This window comes from Protopterus annectens, chromosome 4.part1, assembly GCF_019279795.1.
Source record: "Protopterus annectens isolate FY-2018-M chromosome 4.part1, PAN1.0, whole genome shotgun sequence".
In the NCBI taxonomy this organism is placed as follows: domain Eukaryota; kingdom Metazoa; phylum Chordata; order Ceratodontiformes; family Protopteridae; genus Protopterus; species Protopterus annectens.
This window is the reverse complement of record NC_056734.1, coordinates 315,012,071-315,028,007: the sequence shown is the minus strand read 5'-3', so window position 1 is coordinate 315,028,007 and position 15,937 is coordinate 315,012,071.

Sequence of the window (15,937 nt, the reverse complement as noted above, 5' to 3'; positions counted from 1 at the left end):
TATTTATTAAATATTTTACTACCTTTTATCGTGGCTGGTTATTTAGAAAGTACTTTTAATAACATGAGAGTGCTTATACTTATTGTGTTAACCCTAGGGCCACTCTGAAAAGCCTTACTGCTTAGATTACATGCTACTATTTATATCAATATTTATTTTATCTAATATAATTGAACATGCCTTTTGAAGGGCATTGTGGTATTTGACTGGTGGCAGCTATTACCTTGTAATTTGGGAAAGAGGACATAGCAAGTAAATCTGTGACAGTCTTTCCAGTGAGCATTTGTATGTGTGAATATCAAATACTTAAGAGTGAGTGTGTCAAATATCTAGAATTGGGACACAGTGCTCTGTAGTGATTAGTCTGAAGAATCATTTAGGGACCTGGAGTGAAGCATATAGTCCAGTCCCAGGTTTATAGCCTGTTTCTGGTGTACTCTTAGGGCAAACTGTGTATTTCTGTCTCTGTTTTCAGTGACTCTCCTTTACCTGAGACAGTGGTGAGGATTGAGGCTCTTTACTTACTGCCCTGGGTTTAAGTGGCGTTGTCTGAAGCACATCATCCTAAACAGTACAACTGCTGAAAAGGTCAACTAATCATTATTAGCCAAGGTGGTATACAATGTCAATACATTTGTTTTGTATGGATAACATCCACAAAATCTCTACCCAAAAGTTCAGACAAATGGTATTACAACTTGATAGGGTAATGAGTTATCCTTGCATAGAAATAACTGGAAAAAATAGGTAAATGGATCATTAACACAGTCTTTTATTCATTTTCAGATTCATCAGGTGATAGCTGTTTAGCCTTGTCTTAAATTGCAAGGCTGTGGGTACTGTCCTAATGGCCATCATCACTGCGTTCCAAAGATTTTCTCCAAGGGAAAGCTTTAAAACATTCAAATAAATTGTGTGAGTGGAGAGCAGAGTAGATTATTTGGTGATTAGTCTGTATATGAGGAGTTACTAAAACATGCACAGTGATTTGTAAAGAGTTGTATAGATTAGTAACCAATGTTGGCCCGCTGAGCAATGGCCAGTGTCCAGATTTGTTCGGTATCATGCAGTGGTGTGCACGGAGGTGGGGTTTAGCCACTGAAACTCCATACTTCACTGAAGTTGTGAACAGTGCCTGTAGTTATTAATGGCAAGCTGTGGTCTAACAGAGAGATAGCGATGTCAGCTGATGTGCTGTCTTTGACTTTAGAATGATAAGAGATGAGCTATGTTATGGCATGTGTGACACCCCTGCACAGGCCCAGTAATCAAGGAGCCTCAATCCTCACCACAAACAACAGCTAGGGGATGTACACACTGGGAGGATGACAAGTACATACACAGTAAAGTGCAATTTCCCTTAAGAGCACAGAGAGATCACAGTCAATCTGCAGCGGGTTTCTCCCTCTTTCTCCAGATCTCCAATAAGACTCGACACTGGGGCAAGTATAGGGTTAAGATCTCAGCTGAGGGGCCAAATCAAGACCTCCGGCACCCTCTCTGTCCAACCAGTGCTTCATGTCCCTGCTCAAGTAGTTGACGCACACACTTTGAGATTTGGTTTATATACAAACACACACAGACACACTCATACACACACACACACATGCACCTGGGGAAGGCTCGCACAAGTTTATTAGCTATGCCCCTTCTGCCCAGAGAATAAGGTAATTTCCACTGCCACCAACCCCTATTTTTTAGCTACTGTAAGGCCCTTACAAAGGGTGTGCAATTCTACTGTGTAATGTTACTATTATCCAAATGGTAGCCTGATCAAGACTTGCAAGGCTATTTAGGAGTGACCTGTCCAGTGTCACCAAATACATATGCAAGTACTCAGAGGTTAAATATGTCTCGCAAATATCAGCCACAAAGATAGGTTTAAATATATTTAATAATAAATAATAAAAGAACAAGACAATGCTCAATCAACACAGTAACTTCAGAGTTCAAACTCACAGGAAATATTTTAAAACAACATTGCAGGACAGTCTCATATAAATATAGAAACATCTAAACTAATATTTAGTATATTCCTATCTAGATCTAAGAGAGATACTATGCCCTAAATCTTACAGCAAGGCAAGTGCAGATGATGATGATGAGTGGATGTTCTTGCTAGGTCCAAGACAAAATACAAAATGCCCAGTCTCTCTCTCAGAGAGTTCTAAAATTAATATCACATTTTACTGCTGGGTTAGCTTGGATGACATCACTTTTTTGTCACCGAACTTCAGTATTCAGGCTAAAACAGAAATTAATGGAATTTAACATCTCTGTGTTAAAAATACATATATCTCAGATGTTTGCCAGATCTTGGAAGCTATAAAGCAATAAAATGCTTTTACATTTAAAACCTAGTAATTATCTCTCTTTCAAGACAATACAAAAACTTCTAGCTCTAGGCATTTGTCTGCTATTAAACTGAAACTGAGACATAACATCCTTTATAAAGTAACTTAGCCTCAACTATTCTTAAGGTTTGCAGGTGAATCTACTATATTCCAGCAGGGTACACTGTGAGTACATCTTAGCTCATTAGATAACATACAGTTCTGTAGAAATCATATCAATATTCACAAATGACATAGAATTATTTACAAAATTTCAGATAGCTGGGCTGGCAATATTTCTCTATATCAAAGCAGGTACCCATCATTCCACTGAGCTTGCTAATTACTGTATCACAGTGGAAAGGAAAGCTGGGGATCAGCTCATAAACCCAGTTTCTTAACTAGAAAAAAAAAACAGACTGAAGGACATTCACCTCTTTGGAGAGTGCATATATCAGGCATCAACAACCTGTGAGATGCCCCTAACAATGTCAGAAATCAAATATATGTATTTTTTAAGTGGGGAAAAAGATGATAAGTCAAACAAAGAACAAGTGGAGGTTGACTGGTGTGGTGCAGATGAGTGGAATGATGATTTGTCAGAAGTCCCTACCACTACATAATACAGGAGAGAGCATGGAAAATGAACAAAATAACCCTGAAAGCACTGATGAGATAAAAAAAATATATATTTTTTGTGCAGTCAGAGATTGACCAGTACTGAGAGGGAGAAGGACTTGCCTATATTCAACTAGACACAAAATTTATCAGCCTTTCATCCAGCTATATGAACAGTGAAAATGCTGCAGAAAGATAATTCTATCAAGATCTTCTGGTGCTGGACAGAATCAGTGGCATTTGTTAAATGAACACAGTTGATTACTGTGAGTTTGATGAAATGCATTTTATGGAATATGTGGTTTATAAGTGAGATAGTGGTTCATAGAAAACTCTTGCTGTATCCCCCCATAAAGTCATATGACTGACTACTGAGTAGGCCAGATGAGTTTAGGTGAGTAGAGCTGTAAGAAGATGACATTATGCAGTACTTTCTGTATGGTATAAAGAGGAGTTGGCGAGGCTGGGATTGGGAGGCAATGGTATTGTTTTATGCGAGGAATTCCAGCTCACGTTTTCCACAGAGATTGCATCATCTGTGAATGATAAAATAATGATGTGCTTTAGGAGAACTGCAATGAATTTGATGGCCCTTCATTAATTTTGGGCAGTGACTGTAAGACCCAGCATTGTCAAAGTGAGGTAGTTGCTTCAGCAGTCTCTTAAACTCCGGAATGGTTTTCCATTGAAAACAGAATGAGGTGATGTAGCATTTGTGACAAGCCCAAGCTGAGCGTTATCCTAAACATGAGTAGAGGAAAAGGTACTGGAGTGCAGATTTAACTGATGAGCAAATAAACCAGCCATTCAGTTTTAGGACTGTCAGGCAACTTGATTACAGCTATCAAATTATTAATTCTCCTCCAAAGCCCTTCTGAGATCCCAAGCAGTCTAGACTATCACTCTTCAATCCAGCTGATCTTTGCAAACCATATTTTTTGCACATTTTCTTGACAGTGCAAATTCAGCTGAGCAAGTATATGAGTTCAGGATTTTAAATGATTCTTAAGAAACAGTCCTAGCTTGTATGTCTTTTCCATGCCTGAATTTAACCATGGTGATGGATTATGATTCATGTGCCTTGTGAATAATTAAAAATATTTATTAGTAAATGGCATCTACTGTACATATTGAGGCTTAATCTTATTATGTTACAGTGCATCTGAATAGTACATGTTCATTTTATTCCCAGTGACAGTGTGCATTTTTAGCAAATGTTCTTTTTAGTTGTTGCAAAGTCATGCAAAGGGGAGGGGATAAATGTTGTTTATGCTTAAAAGTTGTAAACCTGGTAACAAAGCCATATAGTTTTGTTACTATATGTAAAAGCTAGATTAAACATGTACAGTGATAATGTAAAATGGGTTGATGAAGTACCAGATGCAAATCTCAGGGGAGTTTATGAGTCACCAAGCCAAGAATATGTAACAATAGTTGTGCTGATAGGTCAAGTAGGGTCAGGTATTTGCTAATATATTGAGAGATTGTTCAGTACAGATAGATATTAGCTGAGATAATACTTTGGTTATTTGCAAATTCCAATGCAGGTTGACATTACCAAGCACAGTAATGTGATTTATTTTAGCATAATCACAAATAGTGTTAAGAAGGCCCCAGAATGCATTGTTTGGTGATGTGGCTGTCAGATTATCGATGACCGATCCTTTGTTTTTCTGGTGGGCAACCAATTAGAGGAGGTGGGAGGTGTTAGGGGACTGAGTCACCAGTTAAGCTGTGCCATGTTTGTCTACTAGTAGAAACATAGCACCATCAGATCCTTGTGCTAGCCACTGAACCTGAAAGAAGTGATAGAAGTAACTAACTGCAGAGGGCATCCTATGATCCAGCTGTGGTCACGATGCTCATACTGTCACAATGTCGGTAAAGTGATCTTGAAAACCATATTTATGTTCACGGTTTCTGTTCCTGATGGGGATGGCATAGGAATTTATAAATATTTATGTGTGTCTGTGTATGTGTGTGTGTGTGTGTGTGTGTGTGTGTGTGTGTGTGTGTGTGTGTGTGTGTGTGTGTGTGTGTGTGTGTGTGTCTGTATATCTGTGTGTGTGTGTCTGTATATCTGTGTGTGTGTGTGTGTGTGTCTGTATATCTGTGTGTGTGTCTGAGTATCTGTGTGTGTGTCTAACTGTGTGTGTCTGTATATCTGTGTGTGTGTGTGTGTGTGTGTCTGTATATCTGTGTGTGTGTGTGTGTGTCTGTATATCTGTGTGTGTGTGTGTGTGTGTGTGTGTGTGTGTGTGTGTGTGTGTGTGTGTGTGTCTGAGTATCTGTGTGTGTGTGTGTGTGTGTGTGTGTGTGTGTGTGTGTGTGTGTGTGTGTGTGTGTGTGTGTGTGTGTGTGTGTGTGTGTGTGTGTGTGTGTGTGTGTGTGTGTGTGTGTGCACCCTGTAACTGAGGTGGTAGATACAAGATGTTATACTTGGTCACCAGTTAGAAGGAGAAGACAAGCACCAGAAGACTACAACAACTTTGTGCTCATTGTCTAAGTGTTGTCCTATCTATTTGACATGACCGTAACTGACGATGGCTAGTGGTTTAATTGCACTTGCTGAACTCAATGCATTTTGCTTGAGCCACCATGGATACATCTAGGCATGGAATAGTGAGTTTGATTTGCCTAACAGATAATGCAGAGAAATCAAGTTTCCTGGAATAGTGAGTTGCAAGTAAGGAAAGAAGGAAATTTAGTTGAAGGATGATGATTTAGCCTAATGGGATTCCATGAGGAAAAAAAATCTGTGTTGCATAAATTGCTTTTGGTATTGCTAAATATTTGCATTATTTGAGTAAAGATGATATTGTTTACACTGAATTGAGATTGGACAGTGTGATGTCCTTTATTCCTATAAGACTTAATTAGTGCAAATGATAAAAGGGCTTAGAAGAGTTGTGATGAAGGGATTTCAGAGAAATAGATCTGGGAAGAATGTTAGGCCCAATACAGCTCACAGCACAAGGGAGTCAAGCAAAAAGAAACATTATGTACCCTTACTATTTCACACAATTCTTCTGATCAGAGATTCTCATTGTTATGATTAGGGGTAATACAGTTCAAGCTCCATTTTAAAAACACTTTGTACAATGTTTTGTCATGTTTATAAACTGTTTCAAATACATATCCATCTGGGCACAGCTTGTTATCTCCATGTTCATTGCAAGAGAAGCATAAGCTTTAGGAAATGTATAATTCAGAAAAAATGGCCACCATCTACTGTTAGTCTGGCTTCTGGTTTATTCTTCTTGTCCTAGATGGGCACTGAATTAATTATGCTTCTTTTCCTCACCATTTAGTAGTAATATCTCAAAAATCTTGAGATAACTTGTATCATTCTGTTATCCTGTATCTCCCTTGAAACTGAAAAAGTATTTCCTATGTGTAGCAGTTTGCTGGATATTAGGGTGCTAATGCAGATACCACTGCACAGGGGATGGAGGATAAGATATAAATGATGCCGATATTCAATAAAAAAACTAATGAATTCTGGGAAAGTAGAGTTCAGAACTAAAAATATAGAAGGACAAAGATTAGAATCCGAATGCTGGAAGTGCACCCAAATAATAAGCTATGTTCTTTTTCCATCAATACGTGTGAGGAAAATGAAACAGTCATCCTGAGAAGAATATATATTCAAAACCAGCAAAAGAATCCTAGACGCTGTGGATGTACATAGATCTTTTTAGCACCAGAAAAAAAAAAAGATTATTAATTGCTTGGGATCAGTGATCAGAAAACAGTGCACAAACTGTGTAGAGTGGGATATCCTTACATACTCTAAAAATATTTATTAGTAGGTCATTACAGCAAATAAAATCTTTTGTTTTAGTATGCATAATGCTGCACATACATCTGGGCATGTATATGCAAATGGACTACTCTTGCGACATTGTTCATTTTCTAGTACCATGAACGTTCTCTGATTCTTCAAAATAATAAACCTCCTCTTCAAACAGGATGCCTATAGCTGGATATTTTGTCACTGTTTTGTCTGACTTCTTGCAGATAGTGTGCATGTAGCAAGAGGCATTCCTGCTAAAGTCAGGCAGAAATGCTAAAATATTAATCACACATATGCTACTTTTTATTTGTGTTTTACTAACAGGGAACCCAATGGAAAATGGCAAAATAACACCCCTTAATTACAGAAGTTAGTACAGAACACTACAGACAACATAAAAAATACAGGCATATTAATCACTGTACAGAGGTAAACACATAAAACTAGATGAGGTACATCATAGGGTTATGGTTTCCTACAACATACACTATTTACAAAGTACTTACAGATTATGCTTTGGCAGTACAAGGGGGTAATGGTAGTTGCTATGCCAGTAGGTGACATTAACCTTATGAGTTGATTACGAGTAATGTCACTTATTCTATATTGCAGGTACTATAATTTACTGTGAGAATACAGTGGACAATATAAGTACATGATGTTTAGTTGCTGTCAGTCAGGGTATATATTTTGAGGTTGGTATAGAATACATGACTAGAGTAGCTTGTATTTTTGTGGGGTCATATACTGACTATAGAAACTGGAATAGCATAATGCAGTAGTTTGTCTCTTTTGTGAGACTTTAAATTGACTTAAGAACATTATAATAATGTGGATGATCTGGAGGATTTGCAGCAAATGTGTACATTATTTTTTATCTTTTGTTTGTTTTGCTGAATATCCTTTTTTAGATTTGTTAGTAGTTGCTAACTGATAGAAAAGTCTGGGAGAAGTAAAGTCGCTTCTAGCTTTTGCTTTGAGGTAGGTAGCAGAGCAGAGACATACCAACACAGTAAATTGCTCTGGTCTTCTTGTCAATAAATACTTATAGTGACATGAGCATGTGCTTTTTAAAGTGATATTGCTATTATTGATGGCGCCAAGATATTTTACTGTGGGACTTCTTCTTATTAAGCCTTTAAGTTTTCAAAAATGGGTCTATATTAGAACATTGAAGTTTCAAAACTTCGAATGTTGTAATATCGAACCCTATTCAGCGAAAGCTGAAAACATCGAACATACAGAACAGCTAATTTTTTCCTAGGGAAAAAATTTGCTGTTCCAAAACACATACACACAACACAAGCACACCAAACAAACATCAATCCACACACACATACACCTAAAATCTTACACCTAACCCTACATTAAACTATACACACACCACTAACTATCCACTTACCTTAACCCAAACCCTAACATCCGTCACTATCACACGCTCACCTCACCCGCACCCTAACCCTAACTCATCTACACTGCCTTAACCCTCATGTCCACACAGTCACACACTTACCTGACTCGTGCCCTAACCCAAACTCACCTAACCCTCACGTCCACACAACTGCACACATAACTAACCCGGGCTCTAACCCTAACTCACCTAACCCATCCTAACCCTCATGTCCACACAATCGCACACACATACCTAACCTGCACCCTATCCCTGACTAACCTAACCCACACTCAATCGCACACTTACCTGAACCCCACCTGCAACTTTCCACCACAGTGCTAAAAATACCAAAGCAACAGAAACGGACAACCAAAATCTTTCCCTAGGAAAAAAATTGGTTTTCTGTTGCTTTGATGTTTTAAACTTTCGCTGAATAGGGTACGATATTAGAACATTCGAAGTTTTGAAACTTCGATGTTCTAATCTAGACCCTTGAAAAATGACCTGTAATGTTGTTGTCTTATGTGGGTGTTCCCAGCAGTAGAGGTTTAGCTATATTTTCATTAAGTAACAGTTCAGTTTCTTAATGCCAGAATAAGATACTGTTGATATATTCTGCATATCCAAAATGAGAATTTATAAATTTGCTGGGCTAGGGATTTGGATGAAATTATCACCATATTGAATGAGCTGTCCTCTTTTGATAGGTGATCAAACACTTCATTTATGAGAACTGTAAAATTAGGAAGCCATGTGGTGATATTTGTGGATCTCCAGTGTCTGTGGTAAATATCTGGAATGGTGCATTCTGACTTGCAATTGTTTGCGTTCTGTTATAGAGATAAATAATGAATCAGAGTATTACTGATCCTCTACAGCCTAGTCCTTGTTGTGGCAACACACTAATGCATAAGGTAGCACTGTCACATCACAGCAAGAGACTCACCGATTTGATTCTCAACAATGGTGCTTTCTGTATGGAATGTGTATATCCTGCCTGTATTCATGTGAGTTTTTTACAGGAACTCTGGTTTCTTCCCACTTCTCACAGACATGTAATGGGCTGATCCATAGCTTTAAATTCTTCCTAGGAGTCTGTGTGTGTGTGTGTGTGTGTGTGTGTGTGTGTGTGTGTGTGTGTGTGTGTGTGTGTGTGTGTGTGTGTGTGTGTGTGTGTGTGTGTGTGTGTGTGTGTGTGTGTGTGTGTGTGTGTGTGTGTGTGTGTGTGTGTGTGTGTGTGTGTGAGCATGTGTGAATACGTGTCAGTGTGTGTGTGTCTGTGTGTGTATGTTTTTCACTGAAATATTGAAGAAAGTCCTGGCAATCTACTTCCATTCCCTTTTTGACTCGCAAACTCAGTGGATGGCATTAGCTGTTCATAGGTTCATAGGTTCATAGGTTCATACTAGGCTATCTGCCCTAGGGCATTTATAAGCCTAGCCAGAGTTGTGTGGCTTTCACCACCCCTTAGGTTGAAGAATACTATACCCATTAGTTTGCCGTGCCTCTGTCCAGCAGTGATACAGAGATGATCCCAGGGGTAAACCTACGATCTCCCATCCACTGGTCAAGATTCCTCTTGAACAGAGCCAGCGAGGTGCTCTGTCTCACATGGACCAGGATTCTGTTCCACAGCATAGGGAGTCTCTGGGTGATGAATCTGTCCCTCCAGCATGTCCTATTTATATCCGTGTTGAGGTTTAAGTCTCTTGCTCTTGTGGCTCTGGTGGATTTGGATTTTTTGAGGTGGTGCATGTTCATTAATTCCGGGTTGGACATGGCCTTGTATGTCAGGCACAGGTCACTTCTGAGCAGACGGTATGCGATTGAATAGAGCTGGAGTTTCTTCAGTCGGGCAGCATATGGCATATTTTTGAGCCCCTTTATCCTTTTGGTGAGGAACTTTTGGGGTCTTTCCAATTGCTGCAGGTGTCGGGTAAGATACACTCCGAATGGGGCATTGTACTCAATCATTGGTCTGATAAGTGAAGAGTACAGGGGAACAATGACCTCCCTCGATCTGGATGTGAATCCCTTCATAATCAGGTGGGCGATGTAGAAGGTCCTCCTAACCACTTTGGCAATGTGAGTGTCAAAAGAAAGGTCACTGTCAACTTGGGTCCCCAGGTCCCTGATAACCTCTTCTGTGCTTAATGGATTGCCACCTATGTGGTAACTTGTTTTTACCAAAGGGTATGACTATACATTTTTTGGCGTTTAGCTTAAGGCCATGGCTCTGGCACCAGTTATCCATTTCTATGAGACCTCTCTGAAGGATATCTGTGTCTGATGGATTTTCAACTATGGCACCCAGTTTGCAGTCATCTGCAAACTTTGTCAGCCACAATCCTCCTATGTTTGCCTGCACTTCTGAAAAGTAGATGCTGAACAAGAGGGGGCCCAGGACTGAGCCCTGTGGGACACCGCTTGTGACCGGCTTGGAGTCTGACATGGCACCAGCAACTCTAACCCTGTGGGTTCTGTCCTTGAGCCAGTTTGCAACCCATCTTGTGACATATGGGTTTACATTTAAGCTGGTGAGCTTTTCTATGATACTCGAGTGGGGCATTGTGTCGAATGTTGACTGAGTCACAAAAGGATTAGGATGTGACTCTTGGACATGGATGGATGGAATTCTTGCAGTATGTTTAAGAGGACAAGATGTCTGATTACATGAAATGTGTTGATTAAGTCCATAAGTAGGGCACCTATAAGTAGTTGTTTATCACGGTGGGTGTCTACACAACTGAAGAGTTTTACATGTGTGACTGGGTGTGTTGTCAAGGTCTGAAACCTTACTGCACATTTCGGGAGAGACTGTGCTGGGTTAGACAGTTGCTACAGATTTCATGCATACTATTCTCAGTAGCAAACAGTAACAAATCAGAGGGAGGCTGCCTAAGTAGCAGTATGATTGCTGGTCATGCAAGACCTTCTGTCCAGTGGTGTTCACTTGCCTGGCATAATCAATAGAGGAAATATCATAAATAATGGTTGCGAGTCTATTGGCCATTATTAGATTTGGAAAAACTGAATACTGAGATGGATAAATCAATAAACAAATGTATGCAGCCTATTCGGTGCACAGTGAAACTGCCATAGTATCAGAGTCACTAATCTGCCTTGATCTTTTATTCATCTGTCATTTTAGCGCAAAGAGTTAGGGCTTTGTCATGGTATTTAACATCAGGTAGCCCTAGGTTTAATTTCTTACCCTCCCATTTTTATGAAGCTATACGCTCCCCAGCATATCAAATCCATAATTAGTATACACATGAAGCGATAATAAAGAGATGGTTCCAAGTATTACTTGTCATAAGGATATTAGCAGTGGCAAGTTTGCACCAGGAATATTAATCTTAATGTTAAGAATTAATTTAATAAGTAACTTCTACATGCAGGTGTACATTCTCTGCATTTTTTAAAGTAATTTCTGCAGTGTAACCTCAGCGCAGTAAGATTAAATTAGGTTTCACATGAGCAGGCAAAGAAGGAATGTACATTCCTTCACAGTCTCGCCATCATTATATGACCCTTGCAAACCTTTACATCTTCCGTAGTCTACAACTCATTGTCTGTCATTAGGCCACCATGCCTTAAACTGCAAATTGCATCAAGGCTTAAACCAGTAGGAAGTCTTGTTTTTTTTTCCTCTTGGGATGAGGTCTAAAGCTGCTAGAATATGCTTGCCATTCCTAATTTTGTTTTCTTAAGCATGTGCTGTGTTTCTCTGTCTTTACTATTCAGGCTGTGACTTGAGTGGTATCCAGGTGGGGGTTTTGGGCAGAACTTGTCATGCTCTAGGTCTTCTTTGTTTGACAAGTTGCTTGTATTGTTGGCCAGCTCCACCTACTATGACTAAATACACTGAAGGATGATCCTTAATTGCCAGCTGATACTACGCTCAGTGTCAAAGTACATGGGTGTGCATACTGCACCTTGGTTTGGGTCGCTGGAAATGACAGATAATGCAGAGGGGCAGATTAGTTCCTGTGGTAATTTAAGATGCTAGTACCTGTATCAGCATATATCATCCTGAGCTCCTCAAGTGCATTCAGCCGAGACCAACAGGAACCTGGGATTCCAGCCTAAGTGATTATTTTTAAGGCATCTGCCACCTAACAGGATTTATTTTATTTATTTTTACTTAACTGTGTTATTTTTCCTATGTTTTTCCTAATTCGTTTCTCATTTAAGAATGGCTAAATAAATATTCCTAAAACCAAGCACTCTGGAGTTGGAAAGTGATGCATAATTACATTTGTTTTCAAATTGTAACTGTCATAGTGCATTCCTAGTAAATATAACATTTAGTTAAAAAAAGAAAGAAAGATGATCTTTGAATTTGTGTTCTGATCCTGATTTTCAGAAAATATGGTATAGTGGCCTATTTTGCCCTTTTTCCGAATTCTGGTACATATGGTTAATTATGAGCATTGTTTCCAAATTCCTATGAGTGTTAAGCATTTTTCACAGTTTCAATATTATATAACAGTGATTATTTATGTAAGACACTCTTGCCACAACATAGTACATTTTTATTTTTTGTGGTCTGTTTGCATTTAAACAAACTGCCCTTTGCGCATACAGTCTGCATTTTCAGTCTTATAAGCATAAACCCCTATCCTATACAAATGAGTACACTGTCCTGAATCTATCTCCAGAGGTTTAAAGCACTATGCAAATAAATTCCTAAACATGTTTGAGCATAGCAACCTCATTAGATTTAGAACTAATGCTTGAGGTGCAAAAGACTTGGATTAGTGAAAAAACTTAAACTGCTGAAAGGTCAATTGTCAATTGAGGTGTGCTCTGCAGGGAGGGGGTGGATTAAACATTAATATGCTACTTCCTTCTCTGTGCAAGGAGGGCTACTACCAATAGCATTAGTGATATCTACTTGTAACTGGAGGTTCTATACCAAAAGATCATAGTTTATAGATGGCAGCGAGCAGTGAGTGCTTATATTATGCATGAGTGGAGAATGCAGTAATATGCTCATGAGAAGTTGGACATCTGCAGTCCTACTTAAATAAGTTGAATACATATCTGGTCTATGTGACATGATTTGAAAGTTCCAAACTACTATGGTATAGAGTCTTACAACACAAAAGAAAGGAAGCCATCAGTATAAAACATGTACCTCAAAGTGCAATAGGTTAGGGGCTCAGTACTCAATGATAGAGTCAAAGTCATTTCAGAAAAATACTATGTGGGTATATTTTTTTGTCTCATGGACATTTTGATTCAGTTTTCACAAATGACATAGTGATTTACATGTTAAGATTTCTGTGTTATGGCTCCAGTGACTATTGTAAAGTCCTGACATCAGGTCAGTGTATGAAATTTACATGCTGTCCTAATATGCCTGCCGTTTTTCTCTTTTACTTTGTCCGATTCATTTTCCTTTTCCAAAACATTCTGGTTTACTGATTTATGTAAACTGTTCATAAACCACGCACGCATACATATGTAACATATAGCACCAATGCGTGCGCGCGCGCGCACACACACACACACACACACACACACACACACACGCACACACAGAAGCAAACATGCATATTATATACCATAGAAATACAAGCATATTGAACACTCACTGCATTAAGTAGCAAAAAAAGCAGGAGCTGAGACCATCTAAATTCTATAATGAATAAAACAGGTGGGAGGAACCTATGTATGTATACAAGATAAATAAAGGAAAAAATATTATAATTTCAACAAACACCAACATATATACATATATATATATTTATATATATATATATATATATATATATATATATATATATGTATATATATAGATATATATATATATATATATGGCTACAGATATAGATATAATATACATATATATATATATATATATATATATATATATATATATATATGGCTACAGATATAGATATTATATATATATATATATATATATATATATATATATATATATATATATATATATATATGTATATATATATATATATATATAGGTTCATAGGTTCATACTAGGCTATCTGCCCAAGGGCATTTATAAGCCTAGCCCATAGTTATTTGGCTTTCGCCACCCCTTTAGTTTGAATAAAACTATGCCTATTATTTTGCTGTGCCTCTGTCAAGCAGTGACACTGAAGTAATCCCTGGGGTATATCTGCGATCCCCATCCATTGGTCAAGATTCCTCTTGAACAAGGCCAGCGAGGTGCTCTGCCTCACATGTACCGGGATTTTGTTCCACAGCATAGGGAGTCTCTGGGTGATGAATCTGTCCCTCCAGCATGTTCTATTAATAACCGTGTCAAGGTTCAAGTCTCCCGCCCTTGTGGTTCTGAGGGATCTAGATTTTTTGAGGTGAAGTATATTCATCAAATCAGGGTTTGACATGGCCTTATATGTCAGGCACAGGTCACCTCTGAGCAAGCGGTATGAGACTGAATAGAGCTGGAGTTCTTTCAGTTGGGCAGCATAAGACATATTTTTGAGACCCTTTATCCTTTTGGTGAGGAACTTTTGGGGCCTTTCCAGCTGCTGCAGGTGTCTGGTCAGATACATTCCGAATGGGGCATTGTACTCAATCATAGGTCTAATGAGTGATGAGTACAGGGGGGCGATGACCTCCCTTGATCTAGATGTGAATCCCTTCATGATCAGGTGGGCAATGTAGAAGGTTTTCCTAACTACTTTAGCAACATGAGTGTCAAACGAAAGGCTACTGTCAACCTGGGTCACCAGTTCCCTGATGACTTCTTCTGTGCTCAGTGGTATATATGGTAGCTTGGGGTAACCTTGTTTTTCCCGAAGGGTATGACTATGCATTTCTTGGCATTTAACTTTAGGCCATGGCTCTGGCACCAGTTATCCATTTCTGTGAGGCCCTTCTGAAGGATATCTGTGTCAGATGTGTTTTCAACTATGGCGCCCAGTTTGCAGTCATCTGCAAACTTTGTCAGCCATAACCCTCCTGTGTTTGCTTGTACTTCAGAAAAGTAGATGCCGAACAAGAGTGGACCCAGGACTGAGCACTGTGGGACACCACTTGTGACAGGCTTTGAGTCTGACATGGCTCCAGCAACTCTGACCCTGTGGGTTCTGTCACTTAGCCAGTTTGCAAGCCATCTTGTGATGTATGGGTTTACATTCAAGCTGATGAGTTTTTGATGATACCTGAGTGGGGTATTGTGTCGAAGGCCTTTGCCAGGTCAAGGTAGGCTGTATGGACTGCCTTTCCCTCATCAATGGCCTTGGTGACTGTCTCGAAAAAGTCAACCAAGTTTAAAAGGCATGATCTGCCTTTGACAAAGCCAAACTGGGTTGGATCCAAAGTCTGCAAGTTCCCTATGTCTTTATTTATGAGTTCCATTATGTTCCTCTCCATGGCTTTGCAGATAAGGCTTGTCAAGCTAATGGGATGGTAATTTCCAGGGTCGGTGGAGGCACCGCCCTTGTGAAGTGGGACCACAGTCGCCGTGCGCCACTCCTTGGCACGTATCCTGAGGTGAGGCTAAGATTAAACAGCTGTCCTAACTGCGGGTTTAATTCCTCATTGAGTTCATGGAGCACACAGCCGGGGACACCATCCGGTCCCATGGATGCTGTGTTTTTTGCTTTGGAGAGAGCAGTTCTCACCTGGGCGTTGGAGATGTTTGGGGGGCTACAATCCTCTGGTATAGATATCTCTCCTTTTGGGGGGGAGGGGGGGGGAGAAGTTTGCACTGAACCTGTCAGCCAGTATGTTGGCAATGTGTGTAGGTTCAGTAATCTTCACATCATTTTGAACTAATTCTGAGCATATCTGGGA